The 21311-nt window shown below is 49.1% G+C and overlaps 1 protein-coding gene across 1 annotated transcript in view; it reads left to right on the top strand.

The window, feature by feature from the left end:
* Window positions 1-20952, top strand: part of LOC124034596 (protein bicaudal D homolog 1-like) — a 105900-nt gene extending 84948 nt beyond the window's left edge. The window contains exon 10 of the mRNA XM_046348012.1: window positions 19951-20952. The gene's annotated coding sequence lies outside the window, so the exon portion shown is untranslated. The remainder of the gene's footprint in view (window positions 1-19950) is intronic.
* The last annotated feature ends 359 nt before the right edge of the window (window positions 20953-21311 follow it).

The following is a 21311-nucleotide window of genomic DNA, read 5'->3' as shown; positions in this document are numbered from 1 at the left end:
ACCCATACAGTACGTATCTCATTACCTCTGAATCGTCACTACAGTCCCCAACCTCAGCCCTCTATAACCCACCCATACAGTAGGTATCTCATTACCTCTGAATCGTCACTACAGTCCCCACCCTCGCCCTCTATAACCCACCCATACAGTAGGTATCTCATTACCTCTGAATCGTCACTACAGTCCCCACCCTTGCCCTCTATAACCCACCCATACAGTAGGTATCTCATTACCTCTGAATCGTCACTACAGTCCCCACCCTCAGCCCTCTATAACCCACCCATACAGTAGGTATCTCATTACCTCTGAATCGTCACTACAGTCCCCAACCTCAGCCCTCTATAACCCACCCATACAGTAGGTATCTCATTACCTCTGAATCGTCACTACAGTCCCCACCCTCAGCCCTCTATAACCCACCCATACAGTAGGTATCTCATTACCTCTGAATCGTCACTACAGTCCCCACCCTCGCCCTCTATAACCCACCCATACAGTAGGTATCTCATTACCTCTGAATCGTCACTACAGTCCCCAACCTCAGCCCTCTATAACCCACCCATACAGTAGGTATCTCATTACCTCTGAATCGTCACTACAGTCCCCAACCTCAGCCCTCTATAACCCACCCATACAGTAGGTATCTCATTACCTCTGAATCGTCACTACAGTCCCCACCCTCGCCCTCTATAACCCACCCATACAGTAGGTATCTCATTACCTCTGAATCGTCACTACAGTCCCCACCCTTGCCCTCTATAACCCACCCATACAGTAGGTATCTCATTACCTCTGAATCGTCACTACAGTCCCCACCCTCAGCCCTCTATAACCCACCCATACAGTAGGTATCTCATTACCTCTGAATCGTCACTACAGTCCCCACCCTCGCCCTCTATAACCCACCCATACAGTAGGTATCTCATTACCTCTGAATCGTCACTACAGTCCCCACCCTCGCCCTCTATAACCCACCCATACAGTAGGTATCTCATTACCTCTGAATCGTCACTACAGTCCCCACCCTCGCCCTCTATAACCCACCCATACAGTAGGTATCTCATTACCTCTGAATCGTCACTACAGTCCCCACCCTCAGCCCTCTATAACCCACCCATACAGTAGGTATCTCATTACCTCTGAATCGTCACTACAGTCCCCACCCTCGCCCTCTATAACCCAACCATACAGTAGGTATCTCATTACCTCTGAATCGTCACTACAGTCCCCACCCTCGCCCTCTATAACCCACCCATACAGTAGGTATCTCATTACCTCTGAATCGTCACTACAGTCCCCACCCTCGCCCTCTATAACCCACCCATACAGTATGTATCTCATTACCTCTGAATCGTCACTACAGTCCCCACCCTCAGCCCTCTATAACCCACCCATACAGTAGGTATGTCATTACCTCTGAATCGTCACTACAGTCCCCAACCTCAGCCCTCTATAACCCACCCATACAGTAGGTATCTCATTACCTCTGAATCGTCACTACAGTCCCCAACCTCAGCCCTCTATAACCCACCCATACAGTAGGTATCTCATTACCTCTGAATCGTCACTACAGTCCCCACCCTTGCCCTCTATAACCCACCCATACAGTAGGTATCTCATTACCTCTGAATCGTCACTACAGTCCCCACCCTTGCCCTCTATAACCCACCCATACAGTATGTATCTCATTACCTCTGAATCGTCACTACAGTCCCCACCCTCAGCCCTCTATAACCCACCCATACAGTAGGTATCTCATTACCTCTGAATCGTCACTACAGTCCCCACCCTCTATAACCCTCTATAACCCACCCATACAGTAGGTATCTCATTACCTCTGAATCGTCACTACAGTCCCCACCCTCGCCCTCTATAACCCACCCATACAGTAGGTATCTCATTACCTCTGAATCGTCACTACAGTCCCCACCCTCGCCCTCTATAACCCACCCATACAGTAGGTATCTCATTACCTCTGAATCGTCACTACAGTCCCCACCCTCGCCCTCTATAACCCACCCATACAGTAGGTATCTCATTACCTCTGAATCGTCACTACAGTCCCCACCCTCGCCCTCTATAACCCACCCATACAGTAGGTATCTCATTACCTCTGAATCGTCACTACAGTCCCCACCCTCGCCCTCTATAACCCACCCATACAGTAGGTATCTCATTACCTCTGAATCGTCACTACAGTCCCCACCCTCGCCCTCTATAACCCACCCATACAGTAGGTATCTCATTACCTCTGAATCGTCACTACAGTCCCCACCCTCAGCCCTCTATAACCCACCCATACAGTAGGTATCTCATTACCTCTGAATCGTCACTACAGTCCCCACCCTCGCCCTCTATAACCCACCCATACAGTAGGTATCTCATTACCTCTGAATCGTCACTACAGTCCCCAACCTCAGCCCTCTATAACCCACCCATACAGTAGGTATCTCATTACCTCTGAATCGTCACTACAGTCCCCAACCTCAGCCCTCTATAACCCACCCATACAGTAGGTATCTCATTACCTCTGAATCGTCACTACAGTCCCCAACCTCAGCCCTCTATAACCCACCCATACAGTAGGTATCTCATTACCTCTGAATCGTCACTACAGTCCCCACCCTCGCCCTCTATAACCCACCCATACAGTAGGTATCTCATTACCTCTGAATCGTCACTACAGTCCCCAACCTCAGCCCTCTATAACCCACCCATACAGTAGGTATCTCATTACCTCTGAATCGTCACTACAGTCCCCACCCTCAGCCCTCTATAACCCACCCATACAGTAGGTATCTCATTACCTCTGAATCGTCACTACAGTCCCCAACCTCAGCCCTCTATAACCCACCCATACAGTAGGTATCTCATTACCTCTGAATCGTCACTACAGTCCCCACCCTCAGCCCTCTATAACCCACCCATACATTAGGTATCTCATTACCTCTGAATCGTCACTACAGTCCCCACCCTCGCCCTCTATAACCCACCCATACAGTAGGTATCTCATTACCTCTGAATCGTCACTACAGTCCCCACCCTCAGCCCTCTATAACCCACCCATACAGTAGGTATCTCATTACCTCTGAATCGTCACTACAGTCCCCACCCTCGCCCTCTATAACCCACCCATACAGTAGGTATCTCATTACCTCTGAATCGTCACTACAGTCCCCACCCTCGCCCTCTATAACCCACCCATACAGTAGGTATCTCATTACCTCTGAATCGTCACTACAGTCCCCACCCTCAGCCCTCTATAACCCACCCATACAGTAGGTATCTCATTACCTCTGAATCGTCACTACAGTCCCCAACCTCAGCCCTCTATAACCCACCCATACAGTAGGTATCTCATTACCTCTGAATCGTCACTACAGTCCCCACCCTCAGCCCTCTATAACCCACCCATACAGTAGGTATCTCATTACCTCTGAATCGTCACTACAGTCCCCACCCTCAGCCCTCTATAACCCACCCATACAGTAGGTATCTCATTACCTCTGAATCGTCACTACAGTCCCCATCCTCAGCCCTCTATAACCCACCCATACAGTAGGTATCTCATTACCTCTGAATCGTCACTACAGTCCCCAACCTCAGCCCTCTATAACCCACACCTCATTACCTCTGAATCGTCACTACAGTCCCCAACCATACAGTAGGTATCTCATTACCTCTGAATCGTCACTACAGTCCCCACCCTCAGCCCTCTATAACCCACCCATACAGTAGGTATCTCATTACCTCTGAATCGTCACTACAGTCCCCACCCTCAGCCCTCTATAACCCACCCATACAGTAGGTATCTCATTACCTCTGAATCGTCACTACAGTCCCCAACCTCAGCCCTCTATAACCCACCCATACAGTAGGTATCTCATTACCTCTGAATCGTCACTACAGTCCCCAACCTCAGCCCTCTATAACCCACCCATACAGTAGGTATCTCATTACCTCTGAATCGTCACTACAGTCCCCAACCTCAGCCCTCTATAACCCACCCATACAGTAGGTATCTCATTACCTCTGAATCGTCACTACAGTCCCCACCCTCAGCCCTCTATAACCCACCCATACAGTAGGTATCTCATTACCTCTGAATCGTCACTACAGTCCCCACCCTCGCCCTCTATAACCCACCCATACAGTAGGTATCTCATTACCTCTGAATCGTCACTACAGTCCCCACCCTCGCCCTCTATAACCCACCCATACAGTAGGTATCTCATTACCTCTGAATCGTCACTACAGTCCCCACCCTCGCCCTCTATAACCCACCCATACAGTAGGTATCACATTACCTCTGAATCGTCACTACAGTCCCCACCCTCAGCCCTCTATAACCCACCCATACAGTAGGTATCTCATTACCTCTGAATCGTCACTACAGTCCCCACCCTCAGCCCTCTATAACCCACCCATACAGTAGGTATCTCATTACCTCTGAATCGACACTACAGTCCCCAACCTCAGCCCTCTATAACCCACCCATACAGTAGGTATTTCATTACCTCTGAATCGTCACTACAGTCCCCACCCTCCGCCCTCTATAACCCACCCATACAGTAGGTATCTCATTACCTCTGAATCGTCACTACAGTCCCCAACCTCAGCCCTCTATAACCCACCCATACAGTAGGTATCTCATTACCTCTGAATCGTCACTACAGTCCCCAACCTCAGCCCTCTAACCCACCCATACAGTAGGTATCTCATTACCTCTGAATCGTCACTACAGTCCCCACCCTCGCCCTCTATAACCCACCCATACAGTAGGTATCTCATTACCTCTGAATCGTCACTACAGTCCCCACCCTCGCCCTCTATAACCCACCCATACAGTAGGTATCTCATTACCTCTGAATCGTCACTACAGTCCCCAACCTCAGCCCTCTATAACCCACCCATACAGTAGGTATCTCATTACCTCTGAATCGTCACTACAGTCCCCAACCTCAGCCCTCTATAACCCACCCATACAGTAGGTATCTCATTACCTCTGAATCGTCACTACAGTCCCCAACCTCAGCCCTCTATAACCCACCCATACAGTAGGTATCTCATTACCTCTGAATCGTCACTACAGTCCCCACCCTCGCCCTCTATAACCCACCCATACAGTAGGTATCTCATTACCTCTGAATCGTCACTACAGTCCCCAACCTCAGCCCTCTATAACCCACCCATACAGTAGGTATCTCATTACCTCTGAATCGTCACTACAGTCCCCAACCTCAGCCCTCTATAACCCACCCATACAGTAGGTATCTCATTACCTCTGAATCGTCACTACAGTCCCCACCCTCGCCCTCTATAACCCACCCATACAGTAGGTATCTCATTACCTCTGAATCGTCACTACAGTCCCCACCCTCGCCCTCTATAACCCACCCATACAGTAGGTATCTCATTACCTCTGAATCGTCACTACAGTCCCCATCCTCGCCCTCTATAACCCACCCATACAGTAGGTATCACATTACCTCTGAATCGTCACTACAGTCCCCACCCTCAGCCCTCTATAACCCACCCATACAGTAGGTATCTCATTACCTCTGAATCGTCACTACAGTCCCCAACCTCAGCCCTCTAACCCACCCATACAGTAGGTATCTCATTACCTCTGAATCGTCACTACAGTCCCCACCCTCGCCCTCTATAACTCTATAACCCACCCATACAGTAGGTATCTCATTACCTCTGAATCTCATCACTGAATCGTCACAGTCCCCACCCTCGCCCTCTATAACCCACCCATACAGTAGGTATCTCATTACCTCTGAATCGTCACTACAGTCCCCAACCTCAGCCCTCTATAACCCACCCATACAGTAGGTATCTCATTACCTCTGAATCGTCACTACAGTCCCCAACCTCAGCCCTCTATAACCCACCCATACAGTAGGTATCTCATTACCTCTGAATCGTCACTACAGTCCCCAACCTCAGCCCTCTATAACCCACCCATACAGTAGGTATCTCATTACCTCTGAATCGTCACTACAGTCCCCACCCTCGCCCTCTATAACCCACCCATACAGTAGGTATCTCATTACCTCTGAATCGTCACTACAGTCCCCAACCTCAGCCCTCTATAACCCACCCATACAGTAGGTATCTCATTACCTCTGAATCGTCACTACAGTCCCCAACCTCAGCCCTCTATAACCCACCCATACAGTAGGTATCTCATTACCTCTGAATCGTCACTACAGTCCCCACCCTCGCCCTCTATAACCCACCCATACAGTAGGTATCTCATTACCTCTGAATCGTCACTACAGTCCCCACCCTCGCCCTCTATAACCCACCCATACAGTAGGTATCTCATTACCTCTGAATCGTCACTACAGTCCCCATCCTCGCCCTCAATAACCCACCCATACAGTAGGTATCACATTACCTCTGAATCGTCACTACAGTCCCCACCCTCAGCCCTCTATAACCCACCCATACAGTAGGTATCTCATTACCTCTGAATCGTCACTACAGTCCCCACCCTCAGCCCTCTATAACCCACCCATACAGTAGGTATCTCATTACCTCTGAATCGTCACTACAGTCCCCACCCTCAGCCCTCTATAACCCACCCATACAGTAGGTATCTCATTACCTCTGAATCGTCACTACAGTCCCCACCCTCGCCCTCTATAACCCACCCATACAGTAGGTATCTCATTACCTCTGAATCGTCACTACAGTCCCCACCCTCGCCCTCTATAACCCACCCATACAGTAGGTATCTCATTACCTCTGAATCGTCACTACAGTCCCCACCCTCAGCCCTCTATAACCCACCCATACAGTAGGTATCTCATTACCTCTGAATCGTCACTACAGTCCCCACCCTCAGCCCTCTATAACCCACCCATACAGTAGGTATCTCATTACCTCTGAATCGACACTACAGTCCCCAACCTCAGCCCTCTATAACCCACCCATACAGTAGGTATTTCATTACCTCTGAATCGTCACTACAGTCCCCACCTCCGCCCTCTATAACCCACCCATACAGTAGGTATCTCATTACCTCTGAATCGTCACTACAGTCCCCAACCTCAGCCCTCTATAACCCACCCATACAGTAGGTATCTCATTACCTCTGAATCGTCACTACAGTCCCCAACCTCAGCCCTCTAACCCACCCATACAGTAGGTATCTCATTACCTCTGAATCGTCACTACAGTCCCCACCCTCGCCCTCTATAACCCACCCATACAGTAGGTATCTCATTACCTCTGAATCGTCACTACAGTCCCCACCCTCGCCCTCTATAACCCACCCATACAGTAGGTATCTCATTACCTCTGAATCGTCACTACAGTCCCCAACCTCAGCCCTCTATAACCCACCCATACAGTAGGTATCTCATTACCTCTGAATCGTCACTACAGTCCCCAACCTCAGCCCTCTATAACCCACCCATACAGTAGGTATCTCATTACCTCTGAATCGTCACTACAGTCCCCAACCTCAGCCCTCTATAACCCACCCATACAGTAGGTATCTCATTACCTCTGAATCGTCACTACAGTCCCCACCCTCAGCCCTCTATAACCCACCCATACAGTAGGTATCTCATTACCTCTGAATCGTCACTACAGTCCCCAACCTCAGCCCTCTATAACCCACCCATACAGTAGGTATCTCATTACCTCTGAATCGTCACTACAGTCCCCAACCTCAGCCCTCTATAACCCACCCATACAGTAGGTATCTCATTACCTCTGAATCGTCACTACAGTCCCCACCCTCAGCCCTCTATAACCCACCCATACAGTAGGTATCTCATTACCTCTGAATCGTCACTACAGTCCCCACCCTCGCCCTCTATAACCCACCCATACAGTAGGTATCTCATTACCTCTGAATCGTCACTACAGTCCCCATCCTCAGCCCTCTATAACCCACCCATACAGTAGGTATCACATTACCTCTGAATCGTCACTACAGTCCCCACCCTCAGCCCTCTATAACCCACCCATACAGTAGGTATCTCATTACCTCTGAATCGTCACTACAGTCCCCACCCTCAGCCCTCTATAACCCACCCATACAGTAGGTATCTCATTACCTCTGAATCGAGTCCCCACCCTACAGTCCCCCCATACAGTAGGTATCTCATTACCTCTGAATCTATAACCCCACCCATAACCCAGTAGGTATCTCATTACCTCTGAATCGTCACTACAGTCCCCACCCTCAGCCCTCAGCCCTCTATAACCCACCCATACAGTAGGTATCTCATTACCTCTGAATCGTCACTACAGTCCCCACCCTCGCCCTCTATAACCCACCCATACAGTAGGTATCTCATTACCTCTGAATCGTCACTACAGTCCCCACCCTCGCCCTCTATAACCCACCCATACAGTAGGTATCTCATTACCTCTGAATCGTCACTACAGTCCCCAACCTCAGCCCTCTATAACCCACCCATACAGTAGGTATCTCATTACCTCTGAATCGTCACTACAGTCCCCAACCTCAGCCCTCTATAACCCACCCATACAGTAGGTATCTCATTACCTCTGAATCGTCACTACAGTCCCCAACCTCAGCCCTCTAACCCACCCATACAGTAGGTATCTCATTACCTCTGAATCGTCACTACAGTCCCCACCCTCGCCCTCTATAACCCACCCATACAGTAGGTATCTCATTACCTCTGAATCGTCACTACAGTCCCCACCCTCGCCCTCTATAACCCACCCATACAGTAGGTATCTCATTACCTCTGAATCGTCACTACAGTCCCCAACCTCAGCCCTCTATAACCCACCCATACAGTAGGTATCTCATTACCTCTGAATCGTCACTACAGTCCCCAACCTCAGCCCTCTATAACCCACCCATACAGTAGGTATCTCATTACCTCTGAATCGTCACTACAGTCCCCAACCTCAGCCCTCTATAACCCACCCATACAGTAGGTATCTCATTACCTCTGAATCGTCACTACAGTCCCCACCCTCGCCCTCTATAACCCACCCATACAGTAGGTATCTCATTACCTCTGAATCGTCACTACAGTCCCCACCCTCGCCCTCTATAACCCACCCATACAGTAGGTATCTCATTACCTCTGAATCGTCACTACAGTCCCCACCCTCGCCCTCTATAACCCACCCATACAGTAGGTATCTCATTACCTCTGAATCGTCACTACAGTCCCCACCCTCGCCCTCTATAACCCACCCAAACAGTAGGTATCTCATTACCTCTGAATCGTCACTACAGTCCCCACCCTCAGCCCTCTATAACCCACCCATACAGTAGGTATCTCATTACCTCTGAATCGTCACTACAGTCCCCAACCTCAGCCCTCTATAACCCACCCATACAGTAGGTATCTCATTACCTCTGAATCGTCACTACAGTCCCCACCCTCAGCCCTCTATAACCCACCCATACAGTAGGTATCTCATTACCTCTGAATCGTCACTACAGTCCCCACCCTCAGCCCTCTATAACCCACCCATACAGTAGGTATCTCATTACCTCTGAATCGTCACTACAGTCCCCATCCTCAGCCCTCTATAACCCACCCATACAGTAGGTATCTCATTACCTCTGAATCGTCACTACAGTCCCCAACCTCAGCCCTCTATAACCCACCCATACAGTAGGTATCTCATTACCTCTGAATCGTCACTACAGTCCCCACCCTCAGCCCTCTATAACCCACCCATACAGTAGGTATCTCATTACCTCTGAATCGTCACTACAGTCCCCACCCTCAGCCCTCTATAACCCACCCATACAGTAGGTATCTCATTACCTCTGAATCGTCACTACAGTCCCCAACCTCAGCCCTCTATAACCCACCCATACAGTAGGTATCTCATTACCTCTGAATCGTCACTACAGTCCCCAACCTCAGCCCTCTATAACCCACCCATACAGTAGGTATCTCATTACCTCTGAATCGTCACTACAGTCCCCAACCTCAGCCCTCTATAACCCACCCATACAGTAGGTATCTCATTACCTCTGAATCGTCACTACAGTCCCCACCTCAGCCCTCTATAACCCACCCATACAGTAGGTATCTCATTACCATTACCTCTGAATCGTCACTACAGTCCCCACCCTCGCCCTCTATAACCCACCCATACAGTAGGTATCTCATTACCTCTGAATCGTCACTACAGTCCCCACCCTCGCCCTCTATAACCCACCCATACAGTAGGTATCTCATTACCTCTGAATCGTCACTACAGTCCCCACCCTCGCCCTCTATAACCCACCCATACAGTAGGTATCTCATTACCTCTGAATCGTCACTACAGTCCCCACCCTCAGCCCTCTATAACCCACCCATACAGTAGGTATCTCATTACCTCTGAATCGTCACTACAGTCCCCACCCTCAGCCCTCTATAACCCACCCATACAGTAGGTATCTCATTACCTCTGAATCGACACTACAGTCCCCAACCTCAGCCCTCTATAACCCACCCATACAGTAGGTATCTCATTACCTCTGAATCGTCACTACAGTCCCCACCCTCAGCCCTCTATAACCCACCCATACAGTAGGTATCTCATTACCTCTGAATCGTCACTACAGTCCCCAACCTCAGCCCTCTATAACCCACCCATACAGTAGGTATCTCATTACCTCTGAATCGTCACTACAGTCCCCAACCTCAGCCCTCTATAACCCACCCATACAGTAGGTATCTCATTACCTCTGAATCGTCACTACAGTCCCCACCCTCGCCCTCTATAACCCACCCATACAGTAGGTATCTCATTACCTCTGAATCGTCACTACAGTCCCCACCCTCAGCCCTCTATAACCCACCCATACAGTAGGTATCTCATTACCTCTGAATCGTCACTACAGTCCCCAACCTCAGCCCTCTATAACCCACCCATACAGTAGGTATCTCATTACCTCTGAATCGTCACTACAGTCCCCAACCTCAGCCCTCTATAACCCACCCATACAGTAGGTATCTCATTACCTCTGAATCGTCACTACAGTCCCCAACCTCAGCCCTCTATAACCCACCCATACAGTAGGTATCTCATTACCTCTGAATCGTCACTACAGTCCCCACCCTCGCCCTCTATAACCCACCCATACAGTAGGTATCTCATTACCTCTGAATCGTCACTACAGTCCCCAACCTCAGCCCTCTATAACCCACCCATACAGTAGGTATCTCATTACCTCTGAATCGTCACTACAGTCCCCAACCTCAGCCCTCTATAACCCACCCATACAGTAGGTATCTCATTACCTCTGAATCGTCACTACAGTCCCCACCTCAGCCCTCTATAACCCACCCATACAGTAGGTATCTCATTACCTCTGAATCGTCACTACAGTCCCCACCCTCGCCCTCTATAACCCACCCATACAGTAGGTATCTCATTACCTCTGAATCGTCACTACAGTCCCCACCCTCGCCCTCTATAACCCACCCATACAGTAGGTATCACATTACCTCTGAATCGTCACTACAGTCCCCACCCTCAGCCCTCTATAACCCACCCATACAGTAGGTATCTCATTACCTCTGAATCGTCACTACAGTCCCCACCCTCAGCCCTCTATAACCCACCCATACAGTAGGTATCTCATTACCTCTGAATCGACACTACAGTCCCCAACCTCAGCCCTCTATAACCCACCCATACAGTAGGTATCTCATTACCTCTGAATCGTCACTACAGTCCCCACCCTCAGCCCTCTATAACCCACCCATACAGTAGGTATCTCATTACCTCTGAATCGTCACTACAGTCCCCACCCTCGCCCTCTATAACCCACCCATACAGTAGGTATCTCATTACCTCTGAATCGTCACTACAGTCCCCACCCTCGCCCTCTATAACCCACCCATACAGTAGGTATCTCATTACCTCTGAATCGTCACTACAGTCCCCAACCTCAGCCCTCTATAACCCACCCATACAGTAGGTATCTCATTACCTCTGAATCGTCACTACAGTCCCCAACCTCAGCCCTCTATAACCCACCCATACAGTAGGTATCTCATTACCTCTGAATCGTCACTACAGTCCCCAACCTCAGCCCTCTGAATCTAACCCACCCATACAGTAGGTATCTCATTACCTCTGAATCGTCACTACAGTCCCCACCCCCCACCCTCGCCCTCTATAACCCACCCATACAGTAGGTATCTCATTACCTCTGAATCGTCACTACAGTCCCCACCCTCGCCCTCTATAACCCACCCATACAGTAGGTATCTCATTACCTCTGAATCGTCACTACAGTCCCCAACCTCAGCCCTCTATAACCCACCCATACAGTAGGTATCTCATTACCTCTGAATCGTCACTACAGTCCCCAACCCATCAGCCATTACCTCTATAACCCCCACCCATACAGTAGGTATCTCATTACCTCTGAATCGTCACTACAGTCCCCAACCTCAGCCCTCTATAACCCACCCATACAGTAGGTATCTCATTACCTCTGAATCGTCACTACAGTCCCCACCCTCAGCCCTCTATAACCCACCCATACAGTAGGTATCTCATTACCTCTGAATCGTCACTACAGTCCCCAACCTCAGCCCTCTATAACCCACCCATACAGTAGGTATCTCATTACCTCTGAATCGTCACTACAGTCCCCAACCTCAGCCCTCTATAACCCACCCATACAGTAGGTATCTCATTACCTCTGAATCGTCACTACAGTCCCCACCCTCGCCCTCTATAACCCACCCATACAGTAGGTATCTCATTACCTCTGAATCGTCACTACAGTCCCCACCCTCGCCCTCTATAACCCACCCATACAGTAGGTATCTCATTACCTCTGAATCGTCACTACAGTCCCCACCCTCGCCCTCTATAACCCACCCATACAGTAGGTATCTCATTACCTCTGAATCGTCACTACAGTCCCCACCCTCAGCCCTCTATAACCCACCCATACAGTAGGTATCTCATTACCTCTGAATCGTCACTACAGTCCCCACCCTCAGCCCTCTATAACCCACCCATACAGTAGGTATCTCATTACCTCTGAATCCCCACCCTCAGATAACACTACAGTCCCCAACCTCAGCCCTCTATAACCCACCCATACAGTAGGTATCTCATTACCTCTGAATCGTCACTACAGTCCCCACCCTCAGCCCTCTATAACCCACCCATACAGTAGGTATCTCATTACCTCTGAATCGTCACTACAGTCCCCACCCTCGCCCTCTATAACCCACCCATACAGTAGGTATCTCATTACCTCTGAATCGTCACTACAGTCCCCACCCTCGCCCTCTATAACCCACCCATACAGTAGGTATCTCATTACCTCTGAATCGTCACTACAGTCCCCACCCTCAGCCCTCTATAACCCACCCATACAGTAGGTATCTCATTACCTCTGAATCGTCACTACAGTCCCCAACCTCAGCCCTCTATAACCCACCCATACAGTAGGTATCTCATTACCTCTGAATCGTCACTACAGTCCCCAACCTCAGCCCTCTCTAACCCACCCATACAGTAGGTATCTCATTACCTCTGAATCGTCACTACAGTCCCCACCCTCGCCCTCTATAACCCACCCATACAGTAGGTATCTCATTACCTCTGAATCGTCACTACAGTCCCCACCCTCAGCCCTCTATAACCCACCCATACAGTAGGTATCTCATTACCTCTGAATCGTCACTACAGTCCCCAACCTCAGCCCTCTATAACCCACCCATACAGTAGGTATCTCATTACCTCTGAATCGTCACTACAGTCCCCAACAACCTCAGCCCTCTATAACCCACCCATACAGTAGGTATCTCATTACCTCTGAATCGTCACTACAGTCCCCAACCTCAGCCCTCTATAACCCACCCATACAGTAGGTATCTCATTACCTCTGAATCGTCACTACAGTCCCCACCCTCGCCCTCTATAACCCACCCATACAGTAGGTATCTCATTACCTCTGAATCGTCACTACAGTCCCCAACCTCAGCCCTCTATAACCCACCCATACAGTAGGTATCTCATTACCTCTGAATCGTCACTACAGTCCCCACCCTCGCCCTCTATAACCCACCCATACAGTAGGTATCTCATTACCTCTGAATCGTCACTACAGTCCCCAACCTCAGCCCTCTATAACCCACCCATACAGTAGGTATCTCATTACCTCTGAATCGTCACTACAGTCCCCAACCTCAGCCCTCTATAACCCACCCATACAGTAGGTATCTCATTACCTCTGAATCGTCACTACAGTCCCCACCCTCGCCCTCTATAACCCACCCATACAGTAGGTATCTCATTACCTCTGAATCGTCACTACAGTCCCCACCCTCTATAACCCACCCATACAGCCCTCTATAACCCACCCATACAGTAGGTATCTCATTACCTCTGAATCGTCACTACAGTCCCCACCCTCGCCCTCTATAACCCACCCATACAGTAGGTATCTCATTACCTCTGAATCGTCACTACAGTCCCCACCCTCAGCCCTCTATAACCCACCCATACAGTAGGTATCTCATTACCTCTGAATCGTCACTACAGTCCCCACCCTCAGCCCTCTATAACCCACCCATACAGTAGGTATCTCATTACCTCTGAATCGTCACTACAGTCCCCACCCTCGCCCTCTATAACCCACCCATACAGTAGGTATCTCATTACCTCTGAATCGTCACTACAGTCCCCAACCTCAGCCCTCTATAACCCACCCATACAGTAGGTATCTCATTACCTCTGAATCGTCACTACAGTCCCCAACCTCAGCCCTCTATAACCCACCCATACAGTAGGTATCTCATTACCTCTGAATCGTCACTACAGTCCCCACCCTCAGCCCTCTATAACCCACCCATACAGTAGGTATCTCATTACCTCTGAATCGTCACTACAGTCCCCACCCTCGCCCTCTATAACCCACCCATACAGTAGGTATCTCATTACCTCTGAATCGTCACTACAGTCCCCACCCTCGCCCTCTATAACCCACCCATACAGTAGGTATCTCATTACCTCTGAATCGTCACTACAGTCCCCACCCTCGCCCTCTATAACCCACCCATACAGTAGGTATCACATTACCTCTGAATCGTCACTACAGTCCCCACCCTCAGCCCTCTATAACCCACCCATACAGTAGGTATCTCATTACCTCTGAATCGTCACTACAGTCCCCACCCTCGCCCTCTATAACCCACCCATACAGTAGGTATCACATTACCTCTGAATCGTCACTACAGTCCCCACCCTCAGCCCTCTATAACCCACCCATACAGTAGGTATCTCATTACCTCTGAATCGTCACTACAGTCCCCACCCTCAGCCCTCTATAACCCACCCATACAGTAGGTATCTCATTACCTCTGAATCGACACTACAGTCCCCAACCTCAGCCCTCTATAACCCACCCATACATTAGGTATCTCATTACCTCTGAATCGTCACTACAGTCCCCAACCTCAGCCCTCTATAACCCACCCATACAGTAGGTATCTCATTACCTCTGAATCGTCACTACAGTCCCCAACCTCAGCCCTCTATAACCCACCCATACAGTAGGTATCTCATTACCTCTGAATCGTCACTACAGTCCCCACCCTCGCCCTCTATAACCCACCCATACAGTAGGTATCTCATTACCTCTGAATCGTCACTACAGTCCCCACCCTCAGCCCTCTATAACCCACCCATACAGTAGGTATCTCATTACCTCTGAATCGTCACTACAGTCCCCAACCTCAGCCCTCTATAACCCACCCATACAGTAGGTATCTCATTACCTCTGAATCGTCACTACAGTCCCCACCCTCGCCCTCTATAACCCACCCATACAGTAGGTATCTCATTACCTCTGAATCGTCACTACAGTCCCCAACCTCAGCCCTCTATAACCCACCCATACAGTAGGTATCTCATTACCTCTGAATCGTCACTACAGTCCCCAACCTCAGCCCTCTATAACCCACCCATACAGTAGGTATCTCATTACCTCTGAATCGTCACTACAGTCCCCAACCTCAGCCCTCTAACCCACCCATACAGTAGGTATCTCATTACCTCTGAATCGTCACTACAGTCCCCACCCTCGCCCTCTATAACCCACCCATACAGTAGGTATCTCATTACCTCTGAATCGTCACTACAGTCCCCACCCTCGCCCTCTATAACCCACCCATACAGTAGGTATCTCATTACCTCTGAATCGTCACTACAGTCCCAAACCTCAGCCCTCTATAACCCACCCATACAGTAGGTATCTCATTACCTCTGAATCGTCACTACAGTCCCCAACCTCAGCCCTCTATAACCCACCCATACAGTAGGTATCTCATTACCTCTGAATCGTCACTACAGTCCCCAACCTCAGCCCTCTATAACCCACCCATACAGTAGGTATCTCATTACCTCTGAATCGTCACTACAGTCCCCACCCTCGCCCTCTATAACCCACCCATACAGTAGGTATCTCATTACCTCTGAATCGTCACTACAGTCCCCAACCTCAGCCCTCTATAACCCACCCATACAGTAGGTATCTCATTACCTCTGAATCGTCACTACAGTCCCCACCCTCAGCCCTCTATAACCCACCCATACAGTAGGTATCTCATTACCTCTGAATCGTCACTACAGTCCCCACCCTCGCCCTCTATAACCCACCCATACAGTAGGTATCTCATTACCTCTGAATCGTCACTACAGTCCCCACCCTCGCCCTCTATAACCCACCCATACAGTAGGTATCTCATTACCTCTGAATCGTCACTACAGTCCCCACCCTCAGCCCTCTATAACCCACCCATACATTAGGTATCTCATTACCTCTGAATCGTCACTACAGTCCCCACCCTCAGCCCTCTATAACCCACCCATACAGTAGGTATCTCATTACCTCTGAATCGTCACTACAGTCCCCACCCTCGCCCTCTATAACCCACCCATACAGTAGGTATCTCATTACCTCTGAATCGTCACTACAGTCCCCACCCTCGCCCTCTATAACCCACCCATACAGTAGGTATCTCATTACCTCTGAATCGTCACTACAGTCCCCACCCTCAGCCCTCTATAACCCACCCATACAGTAGGTATCTCATTACCTCTGAATCGTCACTACAGTCCCCAACCTCAGCCCTCTATAACCCACCCATACAGTAGGTATCTCATTACCTCTGAATCGTCACTACAGTCCCCACCCTCGCCCTCTATAACCCACCCATACAGTAGGTATCTCATTACCTCTGAATCGTCACTACAGTCCCCACCCTCAGCCCTCTATAACCCACCCATACCCACCCATACAGTAGGTATCTCATTACCTCTGAATCGTCACTACAGTCCCCACCCTCGCCCTCTATAACCCACCCATACAGTAGGTATCTCATTACCTCTGAATCGTCACTACAGTCCCCACCCTCGCCCTCTATAACCCACCCATACAGTAGGTATCTCATTACCTCTGAATCGTCACTACAGTCCCCACCCTCAGCCCTCTATAACCCACCCATACAGTAGGTATCTCATTACCTCTGAATCGTCACTACAGTCCCCACCCTCAGCCCTCTATAACCCACCCATACAGTAGGTATCTCATTACCTCTGAATCGTCACTACAGTCCCCACCCTCAGCCCTCTATAACCCACCCATACAGTAGGTATCTCATTACCTCTGAATCGTCACTACAGTCCCCACCCTCGCCCTCTATAACCCACCCATACAGTAGGTATCTCATTACCTCTGAATCGTCACTACAGTCCCCACCCTCAGCCCTCTATAACCCACCCATACAGTAGGTATCTCATTACCTCTGAATCGTCACTACAGTCCCCACCCTCAGCCCTCTATAACCCACCCATACAGTAGGTATCTCATTACCTCTGAATCGTCACTACAGTCCCCAACCTCAGCCCTCTATAACCCACCCATACAGTAGGTATCTCATTACCTCTGAATTGTCACTACAGTCCCCACCCTCGCCCTCTATAACCCACCCATACAGTAGGTATCTCATTACCTCTGAATCGTCACTACAGTTCCCACCCTCAGCCCTCTATAACCCACCCATACAGTAGGTATCTCATTACCTCTGAATCATCACTACAGTCCCCACCCTCGCCCTCTATAACCCACCCATACAGTAGGTATCTCATTACCTCTGAATCGTCACTACAGTCCCCACCCTCGCCCTCTATAACCCACCCATACAGTAGGTATCTCATTATCTCTGAATCGTCACTACAGTCCCCACCCTCGCCCTCTATAACCCACCCATACAGTAGGTATCTCATTACCTCTGAATCGTCACTACAGTCCCCACCCTCAGCCCTCTATAACCCACCCATACAGTAGGTATATCATTACCTCTGAATCGTCACTACAGTCCCCAACCTCAGCCCTCTATAACCCACCCATACAGTAGGTATCTCATTACCTCTGAATCGTCACTACAGTCCCCAAACCTCAGCCCTCTATAACCCACCCATACAGTAGGTATCTCATTACCTCTGAATCGTCACTACAGTCCCCACCCTCGCCCTCTATAACCCACCCATACAGTAGGTATCTCATTACCTCTGAATCGTCACTACAGTCCCCACCCTCGCCCTCTATAACCCACCCATACAGTAGGTATCTCATTACCTCTGAATCGTCACTACAGTCCCCACCCTCGCCCTCTATAACCCACCCATACAGTAGGTATCTCATTACCTCTGAATCGTCACTACAGTCCCCACCCTCAGCCCTCTATAACCCACCCATACAGTAGGTATCTCATTACCTCTGAATCGTCACTACAGTCCCCACCCTCAGCCCTCTATAACCCACCCATACAGTAGGTATCTCATTACCTCTGAATCGTCACTACAGTCCCCACCCTCAGCCCTCTATAACCCACCCATACAGTAGGTATCTCATTACCTCTGAATCGTCACTACAGTCCCCAACCTCAGCCCTCTATAACCCACCCATACAGTAGGTATCTCATTACCTCTGAATCGTCACTACAGTCCCCACCCTCAGCCCTCTATAACCCACCCATACAGTAGGTATCTCATTACCTCTGAATCGTCACTACAGTCCCCACCCTCAGCCCTCTATAACCCACCCATACAGTAGGTATCTCATTACCTCTGAATCGTCACTACAGTCCCCACCCTCAGCCCTCTATAACCCACCCATACAGTAGGTATCTCATTACCTCTGAATCGTCACTACAGTCCCCACCCTCAGCCCTCTATAACCCACCCATACAGTAGGTATCTCATTACCTCTGAATCGTCACTCCCCACAGTCCCCACCCTCAGCCCTCTATAACCCACCCATACAGTAGGTATCTCATTACCTCTGAATCGTCACTACAGTCCCCACCCTCAGCCCTCTATAACCCACCCATACAGTAGGTATCTCATTACCTCTGAATCGTCACTACAGTCCCCACCCTCAGCCCTCTATAACCCACCCATACAGTAGGTATCTCATTACCTCTGAATCGTCACTACAGGCAAATGCGTAACTGCTAACAAATCTAATGTCCTGTCTATTTATTTTCTTATTCATAGTGTTGTTTGACCAAGTTGGTTCTCCCAAAATATTTTAAATGTGCTACACCTTTCCTGATATTTTAACAATTTCCATCGCTGTTGTTTCTGGGAACAGTTTTGGTCCCTCCTATTTGTTTGTTTGTTGATTTCTATATATATATATATATATATATATGCCATTTAGCAGACGCTTTTATCCAAAGCGACTTACAGTCATGTGTGCATACATTCTACGTATGGGTGGTCCCGGGGATTGAACCCACTTCCCTGGCATTACAAGCGCCATGCTCTACCAACTGAGCTACAGGACCACCCATGAGCACTTTATAGCATCATTGGGATACATGTCCTTTTTACTATATTCCCTGCTATCCTGTCCTCTTTCGCTCTACTCTCTTCTCCCTCCCGTCCTCCTCGCAGTCCATGTCCGAGTCCGAACATTGTGACAGCCCTCCAGGAGGACCAGACACCACCCCTCTCCAGCAGCAGCAGAGGCCCCCTGGATCCACTCAACAGCCTGGTCCAGCAGCATCACCCCCCAGGTCCCTAGGCATTTAGTCAGTGCGCCCCTACCCATGGGCCCAGGCCTCCTGGAGACACACAGCACCAGAAACTCCTGTCTCCCATCTCACTCAACCTGGCATCCCACTTCTGTGTTCCCTCAGTAAGCCCCGCCTCCACAGGCCACACTTTCTCCTGGTTGGTCGGGTTACAGAGAAGATGAGGGTTGCGGTGCTCCTCACTGGTTGGGCTGGAATTCCATCAGATCCTTTCCAGAAAAGATAGACTGGAGGACCAGACTGCAGTGCACACGCCAGACTAGCAAATATTATTAACTTAAACAATGTATTGTATCTATATGATTATTTATTATCTATTTAACTGACTTGGTTATTTATTGATTTGTGTTTTGTTCATATTTGTGTTTTGTGATATAATTTAATTGTTGTTGGTCATTCTTTAAAATGAAATTCAAAATGAGTATTATTGCTGTGGTGTTTAGACGAACTAAACTATGGCTGTTATGTTCTCATTGACATCGTCAAAAAATAAAAACATTTGACATATTTCCAATTGAATATAACAAGGTTTTGGATGGTCTATGTCCTACAAGTTTCCTTTTGTTTTTTGTTTCCTAACAACAAGTTTCCTAACAATGTTTCCTTTTGGTGATGTGGGATGCTTACAAACTTGCCTAACAGACCAGACAGAATATTAGCCATGTAAAAGCATCAGTTGGTAAGGATCATCTCTAAATGTGTAATAGCTTCTGTCTTTACATGGTAGTGTTGAAGTACACAATGAATTTGATATCAAATCAAATCAGACCAAATCAAATTTATTTATATAACCCTTCGTACATCAGCTGATATCTCAAAGTGCTGTACAGAAACCCAGCCTAAAACCCCAAACAGCAAACAATGCAGGTGTAAAAGCACGGTGGCTAGGAAAAACTCCCTAGAAAGGCCAAAACCTAGGAAGAAACCTAGAGAGGAACCGGGCTATGTGGGGTGGCCAGTCCTCTTCTGGCTGTGCCGGGTAGAGATTATAACAGAACATGACCAAGATGTTCAAATGTTCATAAATGACCAGCATGGTCAAATAATAATAAGGCAGAACAGTTGAAACTGGAGCAGCAGCACAGTCAGGTGGACTGGGGACAGCAAGGAGCCATCATGTCAGGTAGTCCTGGGGCACGGTCCTAGGGCTCAGGTCAGTTGAAACTGGAGCAGGAGCATGGCCAGGTGGACTGGGGACAGCAAGGAGTCCTCATGTCAGGT

Source organism: Oncorhynchus gorbuscha, linkage group LG01 (assembly GCF_021184085.1).
Source record: "Oncorhynchus gorbuscha isolate QuinsamMale2020 ecotype Even-year linkage group LG01, OgorEven_v1.0, whole genome shotgun sequence".
In the NCBI taxonomy this organism is placed as follows: domain Eukaryota; kingdom Metazoa; phylum Chordata; class Actinopteri; order Salmoniformes; family Salmonidae; genus Oncorhynchus; species Oncorhynchus gorbuscha.
Note: the sequence above shows the minus strand (reverse complement) of the source record. Positions and strands in the feature narration are given on the sequence as shown.